General features: G+C 42.4%; 1 protein-coding gene across 5 annotated transcripts in view; it reads right to left on the bottom strand.

Moving 5' to 3' along the window:
• The window catches only part of LOC126180278 (protein retinal degeneration B), a 589,076-nt gene that overhangs the window by 292,827 nt on the left and 275,270 nt on the right, over positions 1-20,979 (bottom strand). Inside the window, exon 1 of one of the 5 annotated variants that reach the window (XM_049924681.1) lies at positions 14,180-14,233. The exons of the other annotated variants lie outside the window; for them this stretch is intronic. The gene's annotated coding sequence lies outside the window, so the exon portion shown is untranslated. Of the gene's footprint in view, positions 1-14,179; positions 14,234-20,979 lie in introns of those variants that run through there. 5 annotated transcript variants of the gene reach the window in all.

Genomic DNA, 20,979 nt, shown 5'->3' with positions numbered 1-20,979 from the left:
CCTCAACAAAATGGTTTAACTTAGGTCTCTTACAAGTGACAATAATAAGAAATAACTGTTACCATGAAGACATCATCTTCGAAAAACCAAACCCGCTGAAAATCGGAAGTAAACCGCTACCGCTTACGATCGATACCTCCACCACAACAGTAACCCCATCACAAGTCACACTGTGGCGTCTCCATATATGGGAGGTGTCTTTTTGCAGGACCCTATGTTATTATAATCACCACCTATTATATTACTTCTCCGATGGTCCAACTAAGGACCGATTCCTCATTCGTTGCTTTTTTTTCCTCCTCTTCTTCTAGTATGGTTCCCTCTGTTCTTCCTCCTGTTTTCTCACCATGTCAGACCAGCTTTCTCGTCTCTCTCCTACTTTGGAATTTTTCCATATTTCATACCTTTTCAAACAACTCTGTGCTCTGGGCATCCGCCGCTGTAGTAATACGTTTTGCAATAAGAAGGCCATGTAGAGCACGGGGTTTCGTAGGGGCACGACCGGTTTCGTAGCCTGTAGCCACATCTTCTTGTGTAAATCTAAACAGAAAAAAAAACTAAATGGCTATCCATGTGGTCCAGCGGATCCAAGTCATAACATTACAGTCACAAAACCCTAGTAATGACAATCACTATTCTATCGCTTGCACCTTGTCCCGCAATTACGCAGGGTCAGCCATGGTTAAACGGATTTGGCATGTTAATGGTAAGGGGTGGCCGGATGCCCTTCCTGCCGCCACCCTGTACCCTCAGGGCGGAATTAGTGAACCCCAACTGTGTCTAGTGTAAATTGTGAAATAGTGCGAACGTGTTTTCAGATGTCAGCGAGTCGTGTAACTGAGGCGGAACTTCGGGACCAGCCCGGTATTCACCTAGCGGGATGTGGAAAACCGCCTAAAAAACCACATCCAGGCTGGCCGGCACACCAGCCCTCGTCGTTAATTCGCCGGGCGGATTCGATTCGGGGCCGGCGCGTCAACCCGAGTCCAGGAAGCAGCGCGTTAGCGCGCTCGGCTACCCTGGCGGGTCTAGTAATGACAATCAGTGAATGCACAAAATTGTAAGTCATTAAAGATATCGATGTAGGAAAAGAGGAAGACCCAGCCTATACTGGTAAAACGGCATTGCCCGCTGAATGCAGATAGTCAGTTATAAAGGGGCCGAATGGTGCGTACATGATCCTCCGTTAAAGCTAGGAAGAACGTACAACCAATAATAAAAAGTATGGAATAGAGGGGACCCGGACAATAACCCGTACCAAACGAGCAGCTTGAATACTTACAAATTATCGAGCACATCCTAATGACAGCCCCGGGAACAGTAACAACACGCAAGCCACACTGAGCGCGCAATAACGCATTGGCACTTAGGGCCGCCGGCGTCGTGTAGTTTTATGCTGTTGTTAGTGCTTTGCTCCGTTGTAACGGGTGGGGGAAGGGGGAGAGACACCTTTCCTGGCTGCATGTACTGTTAAGTACGCTGTATGAGGGTAACCTGTTGCTCGTCCCACCTCGCGGTGGCGCTTACAACGTCGGTCGCGACGCAAACGCTACACTCCGACAAAGGATTTAGTGGTATGAGGGCCCAGTCAAAAACTGAACACAGATCAAGCATAAAAACGGGAACTAGGTGTACTGAATTGAGTGTGAAAAAAAATTGAAACAATGAACGGTGAAACGCCAGGAAGTGCAATATAAGGCAGGCTGAACCAGCAACGGCGCCATGAATAAGAGGTCAGAATGTTGAACTGCCAACCAGGCCAGCCTTGTCCAAAACTTCCTCGTGCCTTTTTTTTTCCCTTCACGCTGTTCGCTGTAATCAAAATCGTATGTGTGTCGTGGCGTAACGTCTGTTGGCAACAGCGACATGTAAGGTCGGACCTATAATGACAACTGATTCTGCACAACTACACTATTAGCAGCCGAAAGGAAGTAGCTGCGAACCGCAGACGTTTGATGACAAGGCGACAAGTGAACTGAATCCTGTACCGGAAAACGCCTGGTGAGTCATACACTGCATTAGTGACAGACAGTACATGTAAATTTGTACGCCAGGTGAGTGAGTGAGACATGCCTCCTTGCCTGATTTTTGTGTTCGTACGAATGTGGTCACTGCAGAGGAAATGATGAAAATGTAATAGTTTGTCACATAAGCTGCAACAAATGAACTCAATAGTTTCACAATCACACAGTTTCTCAGTGCTTTGTCAAAGCATACGTTGTCAAGGTTTTTTAAGTTGCTTTCCGCTTTGGAAGTTTTGACTAATTCCTTTGTTGTAACGTAGTTCACACCTGTTTATTTACTGGTTTTATTTCTTTGAAACGTCTATGTGGTATCTCGCCTGCTCTCACTATTCATCGCATTTAATTGCGACGGTAACGTATTCCTACCACATGACTCATATTCTATAACCAATATATAGTATGACAACTGCCAGGACTACAGAAAGAGAACAAACATCTCAATGGCCGGACGGACAGATCATAATGTTGTGGGGGGAAAAAATGGCACGGTTTTTTTTTTAACGCGGCTCGTCCATTTACAGTCCAACACTATGACCACGTAACCACGAAGCCACAGCTGTTCAACTAGTCTCAATATTGCACTTGTTACGCTTCGACATGGTCATTGTTTCTACTTTACTTTTTTTCACAGCTCAGTATACCTTCTTCCTGTTTTCATGCTTGATCTGTGTTCAGTTTTTGACGGGCTATTCACTGGGCCATATTACCACAAAATCTGAGGGGGATGCGATGGGAAGTTTCCCTTGTGAGTACCAACGCTATACTCTACTGTAATTTTTGCCTTTTTATACAGGCATTTTTTTACTGCGAAGGTCTTTAGTTGCACCATATGCCATTCCCACTTTATTTATGCTTTCTTCTGCAGCACTTTTCTCCAATCCATTTTTTTTGATTATCTTCCAAAGATATTTAAATTTTTTAACCTTCTCTATTTGGCCAATACCTCTGCTCTGAAATTTCGGCGCATTTTTGATGTCTGTTAGAATTTTTTCCTGCAGCCATTCTTAACCTGGTTCTACTGGCTACTTCCTCTAAAAGTATAACTTGTATTACAATAGGTGTCACATTTTCAGAAATTAAACTAAAGTCATCTGCAAATGCGGAGCACGTTGTTCCAATATCTTATTAAGAATATCTTATTAAGAATCCGCTTTTCTAATACTCATTCTCGTATTTTCCTAGAACTCTATTAAAATGAATCGGGGATAGGCTACCACCTAACCATACACCTAAGTTTAATTCGAAGGGCTGCTATATTTCTTCCACAAATTTGACTTTAGATATTGTGTTTGTATGTGTCTCATGAATTATATTTGCTAATTTAGACTTGATACCAAACTGTCGGATTATTATCTGCCGTCAGAAGAAAAGTGATTTGTTGTAACGACTGGAACGCAGTACGGGCAGAAACCTAGTCCGCAGCCTCACCCGGTTGCGCTGAAGCCGCGGTGCCAGACGGTTGGCGCTCGCACATGTTATTCAACGGGCTCGTAAAACTTAGAAACCACAATTTCTCGTAAACACTTCAGAAGTGCATTGTACTAGAGCAGCATTACTTACATCTCTGTACGTACCACAGTCGCGCCAAAGACGAGCAAAGTCGTCTACCTGACGGGCATATGCTTCCCTTGTTAGCAACACGACATTTAACTAACTGGCATTGAAAGTAAACTATTATCAGGTAGCGTTTGTAAATGAGCTGTGGGAAACCTCTCTAGGCACTTCTTAAAGAAGCGTGTTTGTGGTGCTCGAAGCCAAGTGTGGTGTACAAACTTCTGACACCACAAGCTGGAGCTAATCATAGGGTCGGTGGCCAGTGAGTTACTTCAGTGGAAGCCGCGGAGCAGCGATGAAGCCAGCCAGACATGTGCCGCCATTTCAATAAGCCTCTGCAGCACAGACGCCTCATATAGTGCAACCTCCCACAACGCCTTTTGACGCTAACCAAAAGCATTTGCACCTGGGAAATAGAAGAACACATCTCCATAGTGCCAGTAAATTCATCTTTAGAAGAATAACGCCAACTTCTACGTCCCAACAGTGTAGTTATAAAAGTCGCATTCACTCATATAAAACTTCATTTAAATGTAGCACCATAAAATTCCAGAGGGGAAGTGTTTGAAGATTAGGGTTTAATATCCTCCTGATGCCAAGTTCATTAGAGACAGAGCGTGTGTTCCGGCTGGGAAAGATAGTAAGTCGTTTCCTTTTCAAAGAAACCTTTCTTACATTTGCCTTAAAGGATGTAGAGAAATCGTGAAACATATATCTGGATTTGAGCCGCCGTTGATCTCAGAGTCTGGAAACTTCACTACTAATCTGATTATGAACGTAATCTGTGAATAACTGAAATGCAGACAATACTTTTACATTGTAACACTAGCCTTTTCCCCGCAGCTCCTCCACGTCTCAGTGTTCACCTCTTCCTCCCTCTGACTGTCTGTCTACCTAATCATCCCATATCTAGCTGCTCCTCCTCCTCCATCCTATCCATTTACTCCAGCCCCTCTCTCCCATCTTACCTTCCTCCCCCCTCCCTCTGACCACATTCTTCTCCCCCTCTCTCTTTCCATCCTCACCCCCCCCCCCCTGTTTCTTCCCCACCTGCTGACTACCCCTGTATACCGTTCACCTGCCTCACACATCTCCTTCTCTGTCCACTTCCTCCTCCCTCTCGCTCTGTCCATCACCTCCTTTATTCATCTCAATGTGACCCAACCAATGTTCATTGGCTCTTGTAGCCCCTGCAATGCAGTTGAATAAAGCAGGTCATGACTACTCCCACAGTACACCTGTCATGCAAGGCAGCCTAAATGTTGGGACTGAAAAACTGTTTCTTGCCCCTGACATGTAGGCTGCCCTGCAAAGCAAGTAGATTCGGCAGGTCGATACTGTTCCTACACATTGTGGGGCCAGCTGTTATATGTGACAAATTCGGTTGAAATCGATTCATTGGTTTCGGAGGGGATCCCAGACGTGAGAAAAGGGAGTTAATGCCTGTACACTTCCGAGTCAGCTGTTATTTGGCAGATTCTTTTTGTATGATCTCTGATTCTTTGTGGATGATCTCTGTGGGCCAGATGTGAGGGTTTAGAAGAACATGTTTAGTTCCTGCTTTGGAAAGAGGTTCTTCCGTTTTCCTAAGCAAGTTCTTGATGCATGTACATCATCTGTAAGAGACAGCCAATAAAGATTTCTCAACATTTCCATCACACTCGTTCAGTTGGACCTTATGGCTGTATGGTTAGATGCTTCAGTTTCTGCATCATTCACATTAGCACAACCACACGTTTTCTTGCATCAGTGGTGCAATGAAATAATATCCAGATCATGCTTGTAAGTCTATAATTGACTGATTTCACCACTGTATGTTATAAAGAACAGTCCATAATCTAAGGATGATACGTGATCTAAACGCCACAGAACACACACATTACACTGCGTTTAGGAGACGTTGCCGTTCCTCGCAATCAAAACTTGCGAACAGCGAATGTACAGGTTTCAGGAGCAAGTAAACTACTCTTCACCTTTTTGGATACTTACTCCAGCGTCACATCTCTCTCGATTCCCCTTTCTGCAGAAATCTGAAGTCTTCTGTCAAACAGCACTGTTGCCATAGAATCCAATTTACCGATGTCGTAACTCTTATGATGCTACTTGGACGACGATGTGACAACAAGGCACAGAGGGATATCTTCTCGCAAGTAGAACATAGGAACGTGAGGATGGGAGAACTCATGTACTTCTCTCGGTTAGTTATTAAACCGCAATTTTTGTCGGTTTCTACCCCCTATGTGCCTGCGCTCTTGAAGTGGACCTATCTCGCCACCCACTTGGTACAGCCCTGTTCTCAGCCCCACCATACAAATAAGCCTGCTAGGGGCTCTCTCATAATTCTCTCCTGGTGCGTACGAATTAAGTTGAAATAGCTCAAGACGTCGAGAGCTATGCTAGAACTCCCCCCCCCCCCCCCTCCCCAACCTCACCCATTACATCCGCTCACACACAATGGGGCCCCTTTTATCCAGATTACGTTGGATCGGAGGTCATCGGGAGTATAGAAAACGTGAACAATCCGAAAATTCATATAAAATTGTATGAAATGAGTTAAATGCCGTAAACAGACACACATTTATTTCCACGAAAAAATGCACCAATTATAAATCATAATCACAGAAATTTTTATTAGATTTTGAAATAATATGCGTCGTAATGTCTTCAGATTGAGCGCCATCTTTGTCACCTAATTCACGATCACCGTCATCAGTGTCTGTTCACGAACAAACTACGATATTTTCGTCGCCGTAGTAGGCGTCATTGTCATTTGGTAGCCAGTTATTACAGCCATTAACCCTAGATTACTAAACAGGCGTAAATTTTACGACTGCAGTTGGTATCAGTTCGCGGTTCCGGCCAGTTTGGTATTGTCGGTATAGATGTAAAACAGATCAATTTGTGACTATTTTGTACACTGAGGTGACAAAGTCATGGGGTGCCTCGTAATATCGTGTCAGACTTGCTTTTGCCCGCCGTAGTGCAGCATCTCGTCGTGGCATCGACTCGGCATGTCATTGGAAGTACCCTGCAGAAACACGGAGCCATGCTGCCTCTACATCCTCCCGTAATTTCGAAAAGTGTTGCCGGTGCAGGAGTCTGTGCACGAACTGATCTCTCGATTAAGTCCCACAAATGTTCGACGGGATTAATGTAGAATGATCTGGGTGGCCAAATCATTCGCATTAATTGTCCAGAAAGTTCTGACCTGACACTCTGTCATCCATAAAAATTCCACCGTTGTTTGGGAACATGACGTCCATTAATGGCTACAAATCGACCCCAAGAAGCCAAACATAACAATTTCCACTCAATGATCGGTTCAGTTGAACCAGAGGACCGCGTCCATTCCATGTAAACACACCCCACGACGTTATGGAGCCACCACCAGCTTGCACAGTGTTTTGTTGACAACTTTGGTCCACGGCTTCCTTGTATCTGCGCATCAGTCGAACCCTACTAACAGCTCTTACTAACTGAAATCGGGACTCATCCGACCAAGCCAACGTTTTCCAGTCGTCTAGGGTCCAACCATTATGGTACCGAGCCCAGGACAGGTGCTGCAGGCGATGGGTTGTTAGCAAAGGCAATTGCGTACGTCGTCTGCTGCCACAGCCCGTAACGCAAAACTGCGCCGTACTGTCCTAACTGATTAGAGATGGGCAAAACTGTTCTTTTCAGAGATCGGATCAGAACTGTTCACTCCCTGAAATGAACTAGCTCTTTTTCATGACTCACCACTCATTCACAATAGAAAATAAATGGAAGGCACATAGCCCTTTAAACTTGGTTTATTCCAGTACTATACCTGTATTTTGATCTTATTTGATCCTATTTTGAAGTAACACAGATAATGAGTAAGAATTTTGTATTGTTTATTGAAATTTCCAGGATATGACAAAGTTTTTGATTATTGATTTATTTTGCACTATCGTGGTTTTTTGGTTGATCGGAAAATGTTGTAACTTGAGATTTACATTAACAATATATTTGGCTTTAATGTATTAAAATTTCATTAACCTCGTACAAATACATCGCAAGCCATATATTTTTAAAGTGAACGTTTCCTTCCGAAGGCATCTAAAATCGCAAAATCCGTACCAGAATAAGAAAAAAATATATAAATTTGACTGTAACACTAAAGTGCTGCATATAGCCTTATGCAGAATAAAACAAGGAAAATATTGGTGTATCACATTTTGCGATACGTTTATCAGTTTGCTCGTAATTAAAGCGTAAATTCGAGTGTCCATAATAAAAATCCTATAGTAAGAGGAGTCGTCAGGAACCTAATCTGGTCAGTTTAAACAAATAAAAATAAAATAAAAACAAATGATGTATACATAACATAATAATGTAATATAATTAGCGGTATTACTACGAAGAACAATATCCAGTAGAGACGAACTCCGATGCAGAGGCGCTGAGTCGAGTAGGTCGAGCCGCGAGCTGTATTACTGCGTGAGCTAAGACGGCAGAGACCAGAGTGACACCTGCGTTGCTTTGCTCAACGCTCTGGCTAGAGTCGAGAACGGTGGGGTGAGCGTTGAGCGGGCGAGTTCCGAGGGTGGGGGGAGTGGTGAACGGCCACCAGTCACCTGCTCCGAGACAAATCGTCCGTTCTCTTGCGAGCAGGTTGTTGCAAGTAGTTCTTATGTTCTCCGCTAGGAGGCTCTGTCCTGTTGCTCGCATCAACTGCCCAGAGGGCAGGACGTGCGACTGAAACGATCGCCGACAGAGTGCGATGCTAAGTTAAGCTGCGCCAGACACTGCACGCGGCAGAGGACGCACAGAGACGGCACGGCATATGTGAAACACAAAATCCAATGGGGCACTGCACAATGCAGGCAGCCAAGGTAGAAGCAGGGCAGAGGCCGGCGCCGGCTGTGTTGTGTGGCGTGCACTGTGCTCTGACCAGCAGAGGCGCCGCTGATATGCTCCATCTCTCTCTATCTCTCTATCTCTCTCTCTCTCTCTCTCTCTCTCTCTGCCGTGGGAAACGTTTGGAGCTACCGTTCTTTTTTTCTGAATCACTGATTGTTCACTCCTTTGAAAGATACAACTCTATGAATCAGTTCAGGAGCGGATCCCCCATCTCTATAACTGATACGTTCGTCGTACGTCTCACATTCATTTCTGCGGTTATTTCACGCAGTACTGCTTGTCTCTTTGCACTGACAACTAATTCTACGTAAACTCCGCTGCTATCGGCCGTTAAGTGAAGGCCGTCGGTCACTGCGTTGTCCTTGGTGAGGGTAATGCCTGAAATTTAGTATTCTCGACACAGTCTTGACGTCGTTGATTTCGGGATATTGAATTCCCTAACGATTTCCGAAATTAAATGTCCTATGGGTCTAGCTCCAACTACCATTCCGCATTCAACGTCTGTTAATTCCCATCGTGCGACCATAAACACGTTGGAAACCTTTTCACATGAATCACCAGAGTACAAATGACAGCCCCGTCAATGTACTGCCGTTTTATACCTTGTGTACGCGATACTATCTCCACCTGCGTAGCTGTATATCGCTGTCTCAGCCGGCCGTTGTGGCCGAGCGTTTCTAGGCGCTTCAGTCTGGAACCGCGCGACCACTACGGTCGCAGGTTCGAATCCTGCCTCGGGTATGGGTGTGATGTCCTTACGTTAGTTAGGTTTAAGTAGTTCTAAGTTATAGGGGACTGATGATCTCAGAAGTTAAGTCCCATAGTGCTCAGAGCCATCTGAACCATTTAGCCAGTACTATGGAATTAAACATTTCGTTTCAAATACATTGACTGTCTCTGCAAAAAAGGTTAATAAAAGTCAAATTTCTTTAGCAAACAGACAAAAATAACTTCATTGTTCCGCAAGGCGATTAATGCTTGACTGTCAGAAAGGTGGAAATAAACTAATGACATATTTTAGCCTTCCATAATTATGTGAATGTATTTTAATTCACTTGATAGCTCCTGACCACATATATCCGATTTATTTTCATTTGACGTGAGCGTAGACGAAGGGGAAACAGCAAAATCACTAAGTGTAAATGTGGGTCACGTGGAGACTACACACTATAACTCAGACTGCTCTGCGCCTCAGCCCCGGATCCAGGATATTTGCGAACAGAGTCAATACTAAAAAAAAATCGAATTTCCAAAAATATGTTCATCATGTAGCGCACATTTTTCTGAAAAGTCGGAAACATAAAATATGTGTGTTTGAGGAAATGTAGGACATATTATTTGGTCTTAAGTATGCTAAAGTGCAGTGTCACGCCTCTTCATAAAGCACTGTTCTACCGAACGTCACTGTATTTCGCTCTGTGGAATTGAAACATGTATATTTTGTAATGGATGCCATCAAACTATATTCAGGACAGTGGAAATGGAAATGTCCTGTGGTGCCTCTCCTGCTCCCAATCGGCTGGTTTGACAGCCTGTCCTCCTTTAAAAAAAAAATCTCACAATTAATAGCGGTTGGGATGATTTGTAATCGGGAGAACAAGAACTCCTCAGAAAATTTGAACTCTTTATTGCCTATTAGCTAATAACTTGCTGTTTTGTGAGACATAAAATTAAATATAGGATACATAAAACAATAAAAACAGATAAGCAAGAAATTACACACTTCTTCAATCCCTAGCTCCTAGCATTTTTTTTTTCTCTCTAATCTTGCTACAGCTTTATATGGCGTGCTTTCCTTTGTGCGAAAGAATCTATTACCTCATCGAAGTTCATCAAACGTTTTGCTACATGAAAAATTGAAATGTTATCTAATGCTGAAAAAGCTGTTAACACAAATAATACCCAAGACTGATGTGGTTTCTCGATCTGATTACGTCTATTTTGTCACTGTCTGCAAGAAAAAACAAAATAGGTCTTTCTAATATGGTAGCAAGTTTGTAACACACACCAAATAAAAGAGACTGTTTTGGCACAAATGGCCATTTTTATAACACGACACAATATAATTCACAAAGTACCAATATCAAATGCCTATTAGGCCTACTACAAGCAAAAAGCTTTATGTTAGGAAATAGTTTCACAATTCATTCATTCGCACCAGTTTCTCAAGCATGCGATCTAACAGTAGTATTACGAAATTTTTATATAAATTTGGATTCATCTTATTCTTCCATAATTTGTGCGATGTCCCCGTTTCTTTTCCTTCCTCTTTCAAACAAACAACCTTGTCATCAACAATTTGTTCGCCGATTAACTTCACTAAGGCTGCCAGAATCACAAGTTTAGTTATCCTGCGATTATTTTCCGATTATACGTGTTCGTACAACACGTTTTCTGCGTCACTTCCAGAATAGAACTTAAGCGGCTGCTAGCTGGGGTCTGTACTACTGGTGCTTACTAGTGTAGCGATCTGGCCAAAAATTTTATGTCAAAATTTCATTTTCTTGGATACACCGAGAAGATAATACGTAATCTTTCTCACCTGTTATTCCTGTCAGTCGTTTATTTACATTCTGGTAGTCTGAATCTACGGATTTCGCTAGTAATTATAACAACACTGATCATTCGCAAATCCAATCAACCACATAATCAGACAGCGATTTGCATTCATCCGCTCAGCTCGTATAGCCCCGTCCTCTTTTGTCTGCGGAAAGTTTATTTCTAGATGCGACGAGAATTCTCCTGACAGACATCAGTCACACTATGCATGCATTCAAAAATCAACTTATGATTCATTCAGAAATCAACATAAAATGTGTTCAAAACTGTTCAAAAACCAACAGGGAAGCGTTTCCAAATCATATGAATAATCGTTAGACAAACGTGCGCTGGATGTTAGACGCTTAGTGAAACAAGTTTTTTTCCTCAAGAATATGAATTTGGCGCCCCCTTTTACCGGTAGCATCTAGCTGCTTGCTGCAACTGCTTGCACAGCCAGCAGGCACAGTCCTATAGTCAGAAACGGGAGAATCTACTACTAAAACGCGACTCAACTACGCATGCGCATGAGCCCGCTCGTAACTGCTTAAATGAATTTAATGTAAACAGTTGTGACTTCACGCTCATCGGAGGAAATTTGTTGTTATGAAGCAATACATAGTCCTCCTAAAGCCTTTGACACATTTTGCTGTTGGCAGACGCTTGCATGAGCACTGTGTGTCGTTGTTGTATATAGCGCATTTCCTTTGCAATTTAAGTTATTTTCGTTTTTTCTCTCATTTATGTTTTGTTATTGAAGTATTATTCTACAGTAGCGGGGTACAGTAATATCCTCTGCTAGAGTATCCGTTCTTACCAGTCAAAATTACAAAAATTTAATTGAAAACTAAAACAATGAAAAATTCCCGGAATTCTAAAAAAAATCCCGGTTTTTTTCCAGTTTTCTCCAGGATGAAAAAATTCCTGGGTTTTTCCCGGATCTCCCGGGTCGTATACATCCTGTTCTAAAAGTATATTCCACGTATCTGCCGAGTTTTGCACACACGACGATTGTAGGTCATTCGCTCCACTGTCAAACGTAAGCCCACTGTACGGTGTGAAGAGATGCTTACATAAGTCAAAAGCTTCATCTGAGTGGCAATAAGGCATTTTAGGATTGTGTGTGCCTGGAAGGCCGTTAATGACAGCTGACTCATTTGAAAAACGTTAGAATTGCGGTTCCTCTCATACGCCCAATATCAGCATAAACAAATCGGTATTCTGCATTAGCTACTGCAGTCAGAACTATAGACGAATATCCTTTATAGATGATATGCATCTAACGGAGTGTGTTGACATTGCTTTTATGTTTGCTATCAACGGCGCTTACGCATTTAGGGAAATTAACGATATTTTCAAATCTCAGGGCAGCTGATTCCGATTTCTTCTTATCTGGAGCAGGAATGCATTCCAGTCATTAGCCGTCCAGATTTTTTACAAGAAACATCTCTGACGGTCATGCTTATAATCGAAAGCCCGGGGGAGAAAATTGCAACCAAATATGGGGAAGTACAACCACTTGCTAAATATCTAAAACAGAAAAGCAAAAAACACTAGATTACAATATTGTAACGCAGGTTGTTACAAAAAACAACAAATGAGAGGTGGATGGTTTTTGTGATTAATGAAATAAATATTTCCTTTCTAGTAAACACGTTCTGAAGAAGTTGACGCAAGTGACTCAAAATGACAAAAGAAAGTCGTAAGGCGAAATCGGGAGGAGGGAGTTCGAAGGAAATGTCTATACTGGTACATTTCAACAGCAGTCCCTGGCCAAAATATTTGAAGCAAGACGAATAAGGGACACACACTTACGAAATATTGATGATAATGAGGGTAGTGTAGTGGATGTAATTGCTGAAAATTATGAGAATCCTATAGTCAGTTCCAAGCGTACCGCCTGATTCTGCAGCAGCTAAAAAACCTGAACATCTTTTAAAAACACGCATAAAAAACGGAAAATCGATTCTGCGGAATTAGAAATGATTACAGCTCTGAAGGAAACAACAAATCGGCACCTTTCATATATCAAAGAATTGCTCCATTCTCTCGAAGATTTCAATGAATTTGAGACACTTTATCTTTCAAATGGAGATGCTGAAAGTTGTAAAGAAAATAAGGCAGCGGATGCATACTCTTACTTCTGCCTTCGATACACGAAATCCCTCTCTCTCCCTATGGCACTTAATATACAGGGTCTACTGTTCAGCGCCACTCATATCAGCAACATACTGCTTCAGTCTATTAAAAGCCAATTCAGTCAGTCACAAGTGTCCGCTGCTCAATTCTACAGGGGTTCACATAACCTTGGCCTGAAATGTCTCCACAGTTTTTTTTTCCGGTGAGAGCTCAGAATATGCCTTTCGCAATTTGTAAAACATTTAACTTCACCCGGCGGAGGTTCGAGTCCTCCCACGGGCATGGGTGTGTATGTTTGTCCTTAGGATAATTTAGCTTAAGTAGTGTGTAAGCTCAGGGACTGATGACCTTAGCAGTTAAGTCCCATAAGATTTCACACACATTTCAACATTTGTATGAACATTTAACGTCACTTTCCCTTGCATTTACTCTGACCTATTATTCTGAACCTGTGTTATTTCAATTTTTTATTAAAATCTAAATAAAATAGAGGCTCCTTACAATATAGTGTTTATTGTATTCTCTTACCTCAAAGTTACGGTCAACGTCTGATCGGTTGAATACTTTCCCTTAGAATGCATCTTGGCCCTGAAGACTGACCTTTAACTACACTTATAACTCATAAAATGATTTCGTTGAAATTCTGAAATAATTAAAAAATTCGTCTCCGTTCTCTCGTAGCTTCTGGAAAATGGTGTAGTACCCTCTAAATTCCTGTCGTAAAGCGATGACAGGGTGCTCCCAATGAACCTCCTTTGTTTTTGTATTCGTCTATAGAGAAACAACATTGCAACAGCTTGGCTTCTCTCCACGATCACTGCGGAGCCTGTGTACGGTAGAACACAGAAAACCTAAGTTAGAACAGTGTATGTCTGAACGGTTTCATTCGTTTTCGGTTGCAAAACGAAAACGAAACTAACCGAATGGCACCGCATAGTGTAAAACAGGTCTAAATCTGTCCGCGTAGTTTCTGCACACAGCATGCACAACAGGGCGGAGGCAGCCGGCGCGCTGCAGCACATAGCGAGTTGTGTACTTACCACACTTGGTGATGGACTGATCAGAGTGCGGGTTAATTTTGTCGCGCGGCGTCTTCAGTGACGTGACGTAACGCAATTGGAAAGAAGCTGCACGTCTGCGTACGGCGAGCACGCATGCGCCAAGGTGCGAGCCGTACAACTGGGCCAATCCAATATGCGCGGCTGCCTAATCCTGGCCGGAAGCCTTCCAGTGCTAATGTTCCCCTCCGGGCACTTCATGCATCAAAGACAGACAGCACTATTCTGGAACACTAGAAAATTTTTAGACGCCCCAACTTCCACAGGAACAGGATCTGAATCATTCACGTAGCTGACTAGACGAGGTAGGTCATGTTTTGTAGAAGGTGACCGGTCCACAAATATTCTATTATGGGAGTTTTGTCTTCTTGTTTGTTGTTTTGTCCTTCAGCCTGGAGATTCAAATAGTTCAAATGGCTCTGACAAGGGAACCTCCCCATCGCACCCCCCTCAGAGTTAGTTATAAGTTGGCACAGTGGATAGGCCTTGAAAAACTGAACACAGATCAATCGAGAAAACAGGAAGAAGTTGCGTGGAACTATGAAAAAAATTAGTAAAATATACAAACTAAGTAGTCCATTACAAGATAGGCAACATCAAGGAGACTCGTAGTCAAGGAGCGCCGTGGCCCCGTGGTTAGCGAGAGCAGCTACGGAACGAGAGGTCCTAGGTTCAAGTCTTCCCTCGAGTGAAAAGTTTAATTTTTTATTTTCAGTTTATGTGACAAACTCTTATGTTTTCATCACTTTTTTTGGGAGTGATTATCACATCCACAAGAAAACCTAAATCGGGCAAGGTAGAAGAATCTTTTTACCCATTCGCTAAGTGTACAAGTTAGGTGGGCCGACAACATATTCCTGTCATGTGACGCACATGCCGTCACCAGTGTCGTATAGAATATATCAGACGTGTTTTCCTGTGGAGGAATCGGTTGACCTATGACCTTGCGATCAAATGTTTTCGGTTCCCATTGGAGAGGCACGTCCTTTCGTCTACTAATCGCACGGTTTTGTAGTGCGGTCGGAAAACACATACACTAAACTTATTACAGTGAACAGAGACGTTAATGAACGAACGGACAGATCATAACTTTGCGAAAATAAAGAATGTAAAATGTTCACTCGGGGGAAGACTTGAACCAAGGACATCTCGCTTCGCAGCTACTCACGCTAACCACAGGACCACGACGCTGCTGAGCTCAGATTCTCCTGAATATTGCTTATGTTGAGCATGGAGTGCTCAGTTTGTATATTTTATAAATTTTTTTTCATAGTTCCATACAACTTCTTCCTATTTTCTCGACTGATATGTGTTCAGTTTCTCAAGGCCTATCCACTGTGCCAACTTATAACTAAATCTGAAGGGGGTGCGATGGGGAGGTTCCCTTGTGAGCACTATGGGACTTAACATCTGAGGTCATCAGTCCCCTAGAACTTAGAACTACTTAAACCTAACTAATCTAAGGACATCACACACATCCAAGCCCGAGGCGGGATTCGAACCTGCGACCGTAGCGGTCGTGCGGTTCCAGACTAAAGCGCCTAGAAGCGCTCGGCCACACCGGCCGGCTCAGCCTGAAGAGTGGCTTTATATAATTCCCCACGTTAGTCTATCCTTTGTCAGGTTTTTTTTCCATTTTTGCATAATTATAACACCCTACAGCCACTTCAACCTACTTATTGAACCGAAGGTCAATCTTTTATAACTCTTGACTCTTACAGTTCCCTCTCTTACCGTAGTAACCACTCCTTGATACTTCAGGATGTCCTACCAACATACCCTTCCGTTTAGCCAAGTGCTGCCGTATTTCTCCTTTCTCCCAGATTCGACTCGGTAACCTTTCATTAAATATCCTGTCCAGGCATATAGCCTTCAGTATTATTTTGTACCACCACGATTAAAAAGCTTCTATTTTCTTCTTGTTTTTACAATGCGTAGGTCGTGTTTGACTTACACACAAGGCTATACTCAAAATACTCAGAGGAAAGATTTCCTCGCACTCAAGTTTATATTCGTTATTAACATGCTTCTCTTTTTTTTTTTTTAGAACTCTTCCACCTACTGCCACCTTCCATTTTACGTTCGCTTTACCTCGCTCAGCCTTTGTCGTTATTTTGTCTCGTTCTGTAATCTGATTCCCTCGACATCTTCTGATTTGATTCGACTACATTCCATTGCCCTTGTTTTACTTTTGTTGATGTCCATCTTGTATATTTTTTACACACACTATCCATTCCTTTCAACTGATCTTCCAAGCTACGATAGTGATATACCAGTTACATTGTTGCTATGTGAATTTTATTGCGTAGATCACAATGGGCTCATTTCGGCATACTGCCGTCGTTAGATGTTCTGTAAATACATTAATAGGCGACAGTCTTGGTATTGTAAACTGTAAATATAATCGTAAAGATAATATAAATTCGATTGGTATTTTTTTCCTTACGTGTAGTATCGATGCTGCCATACGCTGTCTTTGTTGGAATTTATATTTACGCGTTACTTGGACGTTCGTTGTTTATTTTCTCTCTTGACAGCTTGAAGGACAGTGGATCAGCGATGTTACGTGTTTACATAGTTACCGTTAGAAGTGGATGACGTGTAGAAATTCGGCAATGTTTTGATTATTTTCTTATGTTTCGTTATGATTATGTTTTTTTTACATGAAATTTCGTCTGGTTTGTGTTGACATTATTGCGTTTTTTTCGCAATGAAACTGATAAAGAGCAGTATACCATTATCGTAATCATGTCACTAAAATACATTTTGCACTGCAGGCTGCAAGGAACAAAAGAATCTTCCAAGTCCTTTGCGTTTCTGACAGAATTAGAATGTCTCCAGTAAACCTGAAAGTTTTTATTCCTTCTCCCTGAACTTTAATTCCCTTTTCAAACTTTCCTGTAGTTTCCTTTACTACTTAATGTACAGATCGAGTAACACGAGCGACAGGCTATGACCCTGTCTCAATCCCTTCTCAAACACTGCTTCCCTTTCATGCCCCTCAACTCTTACTGCTGGCGTCTGGTTTTTGTACAAATTGTAAATAACCTTTCGCTCCAATAACTTCAGAGTTTCAAATCTGCACTCTCTTAAATTTTGTCTAAAGCTGAAAAAGCTACAACTGTACGTACATTTCTCTGGAATCCAAACTGATCTTTCCCCAGGTCACATAATGTCAGGCGCATCATTCTTTTCTAAATAATTTGAGTTAGTGTTTTGTAAAAATGATTTATTACACTGTTGGTTCGGTAATATTTGCACCTTTCAGCATCCAACCTATTCTGGACTGGTATTATTACATTTTTATTAAATCTGAGAGTATTTTGCTTATATTATACACCCTGCGTACTAAGTGGTTCAGTTTTGTTATGGCTGATTCTCCCAAGGATCTGCATAAGACAGGGCGTTTTTCTACACAGGGTGTAAACAGTAATTGTTTACAATGCATCACAGTGGTGTAGAGGCAGGAGAGAGACTTCCGATCCATAAAGTCGGGGAACTACCAGAAACGGGCGTACAAAGACCATGTAAGCTGCACAATGTGCGCAGTGGAAGATTTCCAGTTTCCTCTCGCTCTGGGCGCCACGTACTAGTCCTACAAGAAAATGAATAGGACGCGTTTTGTAGGAAATTTAATGTATTCAGGATGAATTTCTGTGAGGACGGCCCATGAGTTGTCCTTCGGTAGCTCAGCCCGCGAAAGGCAAAAGCCTCAAGTTCGAGTCCTGCTCCGTAGCAGTTTGTTAAACTTTCAAGATGTTTCAATGTTAATGTAGCATAATTTTATACAGGGATACGTTTTTATTATTTCCCATATTCGACCTTTTTTGTCTTAATTGACTGAGCTATTATTACGCCACCGGTTTAGTCGTGTTCTTATAAGCTGCAAAATTGACGTTTGTGTAAATTTCATGTCACGATTTCGTGAGTTTCAACGGCATAAAATTAACAATTAAATCATTTCCTCTTTCTGGGCTTCTTACTACTGATGTAAGGGCAATGCTGTTGAAATAAGAAGAAAGTGTATCTCTTACCTTCATTGTTGCTCTAACAGCTCTTTTCTCTCATTGTGCAGTAATGATAACGGAAATGTAAGTTCCCGAAACCAGTCTACGAATAAAATTTCAAAGGAAAATTACAGCTATGTGGAGAATCTTCTTCCTCTCCAAACGAAGAGTGCACAGGCTTCCCGTCTCCCTTCACGGCGCAACCAGACCTACGGCTCCAGTTCTAAAGACGTCGACGGGCAGCTAACTCTGGCTTGGTTTCTTTCACTTATTTTTCAACTGGGTATTGTCGCATTTTAAGCAGCAGAAAGCTTCCATTGTACGTAGTCTGCTGTGCCACGTAGCTGGGCTATTCAATACGTGCCAGAAAGGCCCGTTCTAAGGCTAAAAGGTACGCAGTTAACTGGCGGACGCGGGCGGCAGCAGTTGAGAAACACGCCGGAACGCGGCGCTCCTGGCAGCAGTCCAACAGTCAGCTGTCAGAGCAGAGCGGCCGCTGACAGCCGCGGTGCGCCCAGCTGACACGCCACCTCCTGACACCTGCAGCAGTTGCAACTCCCCCTTCCCCTCCCCCCCCCACCCATCACCCACCCGACAGGACATTTCCTCCATAGGGCCCCCAAAGTTTGCAGGTTGATCGTACGGACATTTCGATATTAATTACATAGTAGTGGAAATCGGTATGAAGGCAGGATATTTGGAGGAAAATAAACATTATCGATGATAATTAATTGTAATCCTCAGCTGCCGACAGGTGTTGTTGATATACCTCGATGGGTACAGCTCAAAATGTGTGCCCCGATCGGGACTCGAACCCGGGATCTCCTGCTTACATATGACAGAATCTCTATCCGTCTTGGCGGACGTCACATGACATCCGTTCAAGTTGATCGTTGATTCCTTGACTCAGTTTTTTTTATTACAGAGAGCACGCAGCCCTCTGACCGAACACGCTGAGCTACCGTGCCGGCATCCGTCTGAGCCACAGAGGACACAGATGAATAGCGCGTCTGCAAGGAATTATCCCTTGCACGCTTCCCGTGAGACCCACATTCCCAATTGTCCACAATTCTAAATTTGTAATGTACCTAATAGACAGATAACATTATCGGCTTTAATAGTTGTGCACGGTGTATATGCAATAGTATGAGATCCAGTATACCGACAAATGCAGTCAATTGGTATCGCATTTGGTGTCAGTAGTACGATATATAACAAGAAATCAACGGTTCATGTGGTAGAGGGTGGAACTCGGTATAAAGGCAGTCAGCTCTCTGTGGTGTTTGCCACGGGGATGAAAGCTACATGGGAGAAGAGGCAACAAGCCACGTAGTCCGTTCCAGACCACTTGAGGCGCTAGGGGGCAAACGAAGCTGGAATTGAGCGATGGGAGCTGTCCAATGACGGTTGTTGATATTCTATCGTCTTGCTCTGTACTGAGGTATACTGTAACAGTCGTGTTTGTATTTGTTTCATATTTACATACTACTGATCTTCATTATAAACAGGTTTTTTTTTTTTACTTTAAATTTCATAGAGTTCACCGTGGAATTGAAGAGATTTCCTGCTGAAAAAGATGTCCGCAATTAATTCTAAGGTAAGGCATTTAATTAACAGTAAATAATCTCGTAGCCTATAAATGAAATTTTTGTTTTTTCAGAATATTCAGCACAACAAATTGACGTTGAAAATACTCCTGTAAATTCCCCGGCTGTTCTTTTGGATATTACATGGCTTCAAACGGAGAAAGTTAGCAGCAACAAGCGTTTCTACAGGGTTCCAAAACAACCTCAAACATTGCTTCTGAAGTGAAAAAGTTCTTGTAAACTGTCACCTGATGTGAAATGTGCTACTTATTTTGTTTGTGAAGATCATTTTTTTCGAAGATGATTTTATGAATAAAACTAGGCATAGGCTAAACAGGGGTGTGTTTCCAAAATATGTGGCAGGTTTTCCTTGTGAAATTGCTAATATCGTTAGTGAATTTGGTGAAACTGTTGTTAATAGTGAAATTTTTATTGTGTGCTTGAGAAATAAAAAGTTAGTTTTGTTTTCATTTCACTGTTTTTATCCACCTTTCTTATTTGTGGTACTCAATATTGACGTCGTCTTTTTTGTGTTGAAGCATTTACAATCGTAAGACGTAGGAACGTTTTTTAAGAAATTAATGGTCAGTAGTGCAAGTTTATTGGGCGATTACTCAGAAATTACAGTCCTGAAACATGGTTGTAACAAATTGTAGTATTCTTCATTAATTAACAATGTGATAAAGATTTCTTAATTGAACCTCTTTAACTGCCAATTATTCTCTTAATAATACGTTTTCTTTCTCCATTGATCCCGCAGCTTGTAAGACGTCAAAGTATGACATTATTCAGGAATATCTGTAGTCCAATTTAGCTGCTACAATTTTTATTTAGCTTGTGACAGTTATGTAGAGTACAAGCACATTACGACTTACTGCCAATTTCAAGTGTTCTATTGTATGGAACTGGGGACCTAGAAACGTGGACACTCACTCCCTCCGCCTCCCCCTGCTGGAACGTCTCACACCAGACGAGTGTAACCCCTATGTTTGTGAGGTAGAGTAATTATGGTATAGGCGTACGTGGAGAAAATGTTTGCGCAGCAATCGCCGACATTGTAACTGAGGCAGAATAAGGGGAACCAACCCGCATTCGCAGATGGAAAACCGCCTTAAAAACCATCCACAGACACTAATCCGCCGGGCGGATTTTTGCCGGGGACCGGCACGCCTTCCCGCCCGGATAGCAG

The sequence above is a fragment of the Schistocerca cancellata genome, chromosome 1 (genome assembly GCF_023864275.1).
Source record: "Schistocerca cancellata isolate TAMUIC-IGC-003103 chromosome 1, iqSchCanc2.1, whole genome shotgun sequence".
Lineage (NCBI taxonomy): Eukaryota > Metazoa > Arthropoda > Insecta > Orthoptera > Acrididae > Schistocerca > Schistocerca cancellata.
This window is presented reverse-complemented; position numbering and strand designations above follow the sequence as displayed.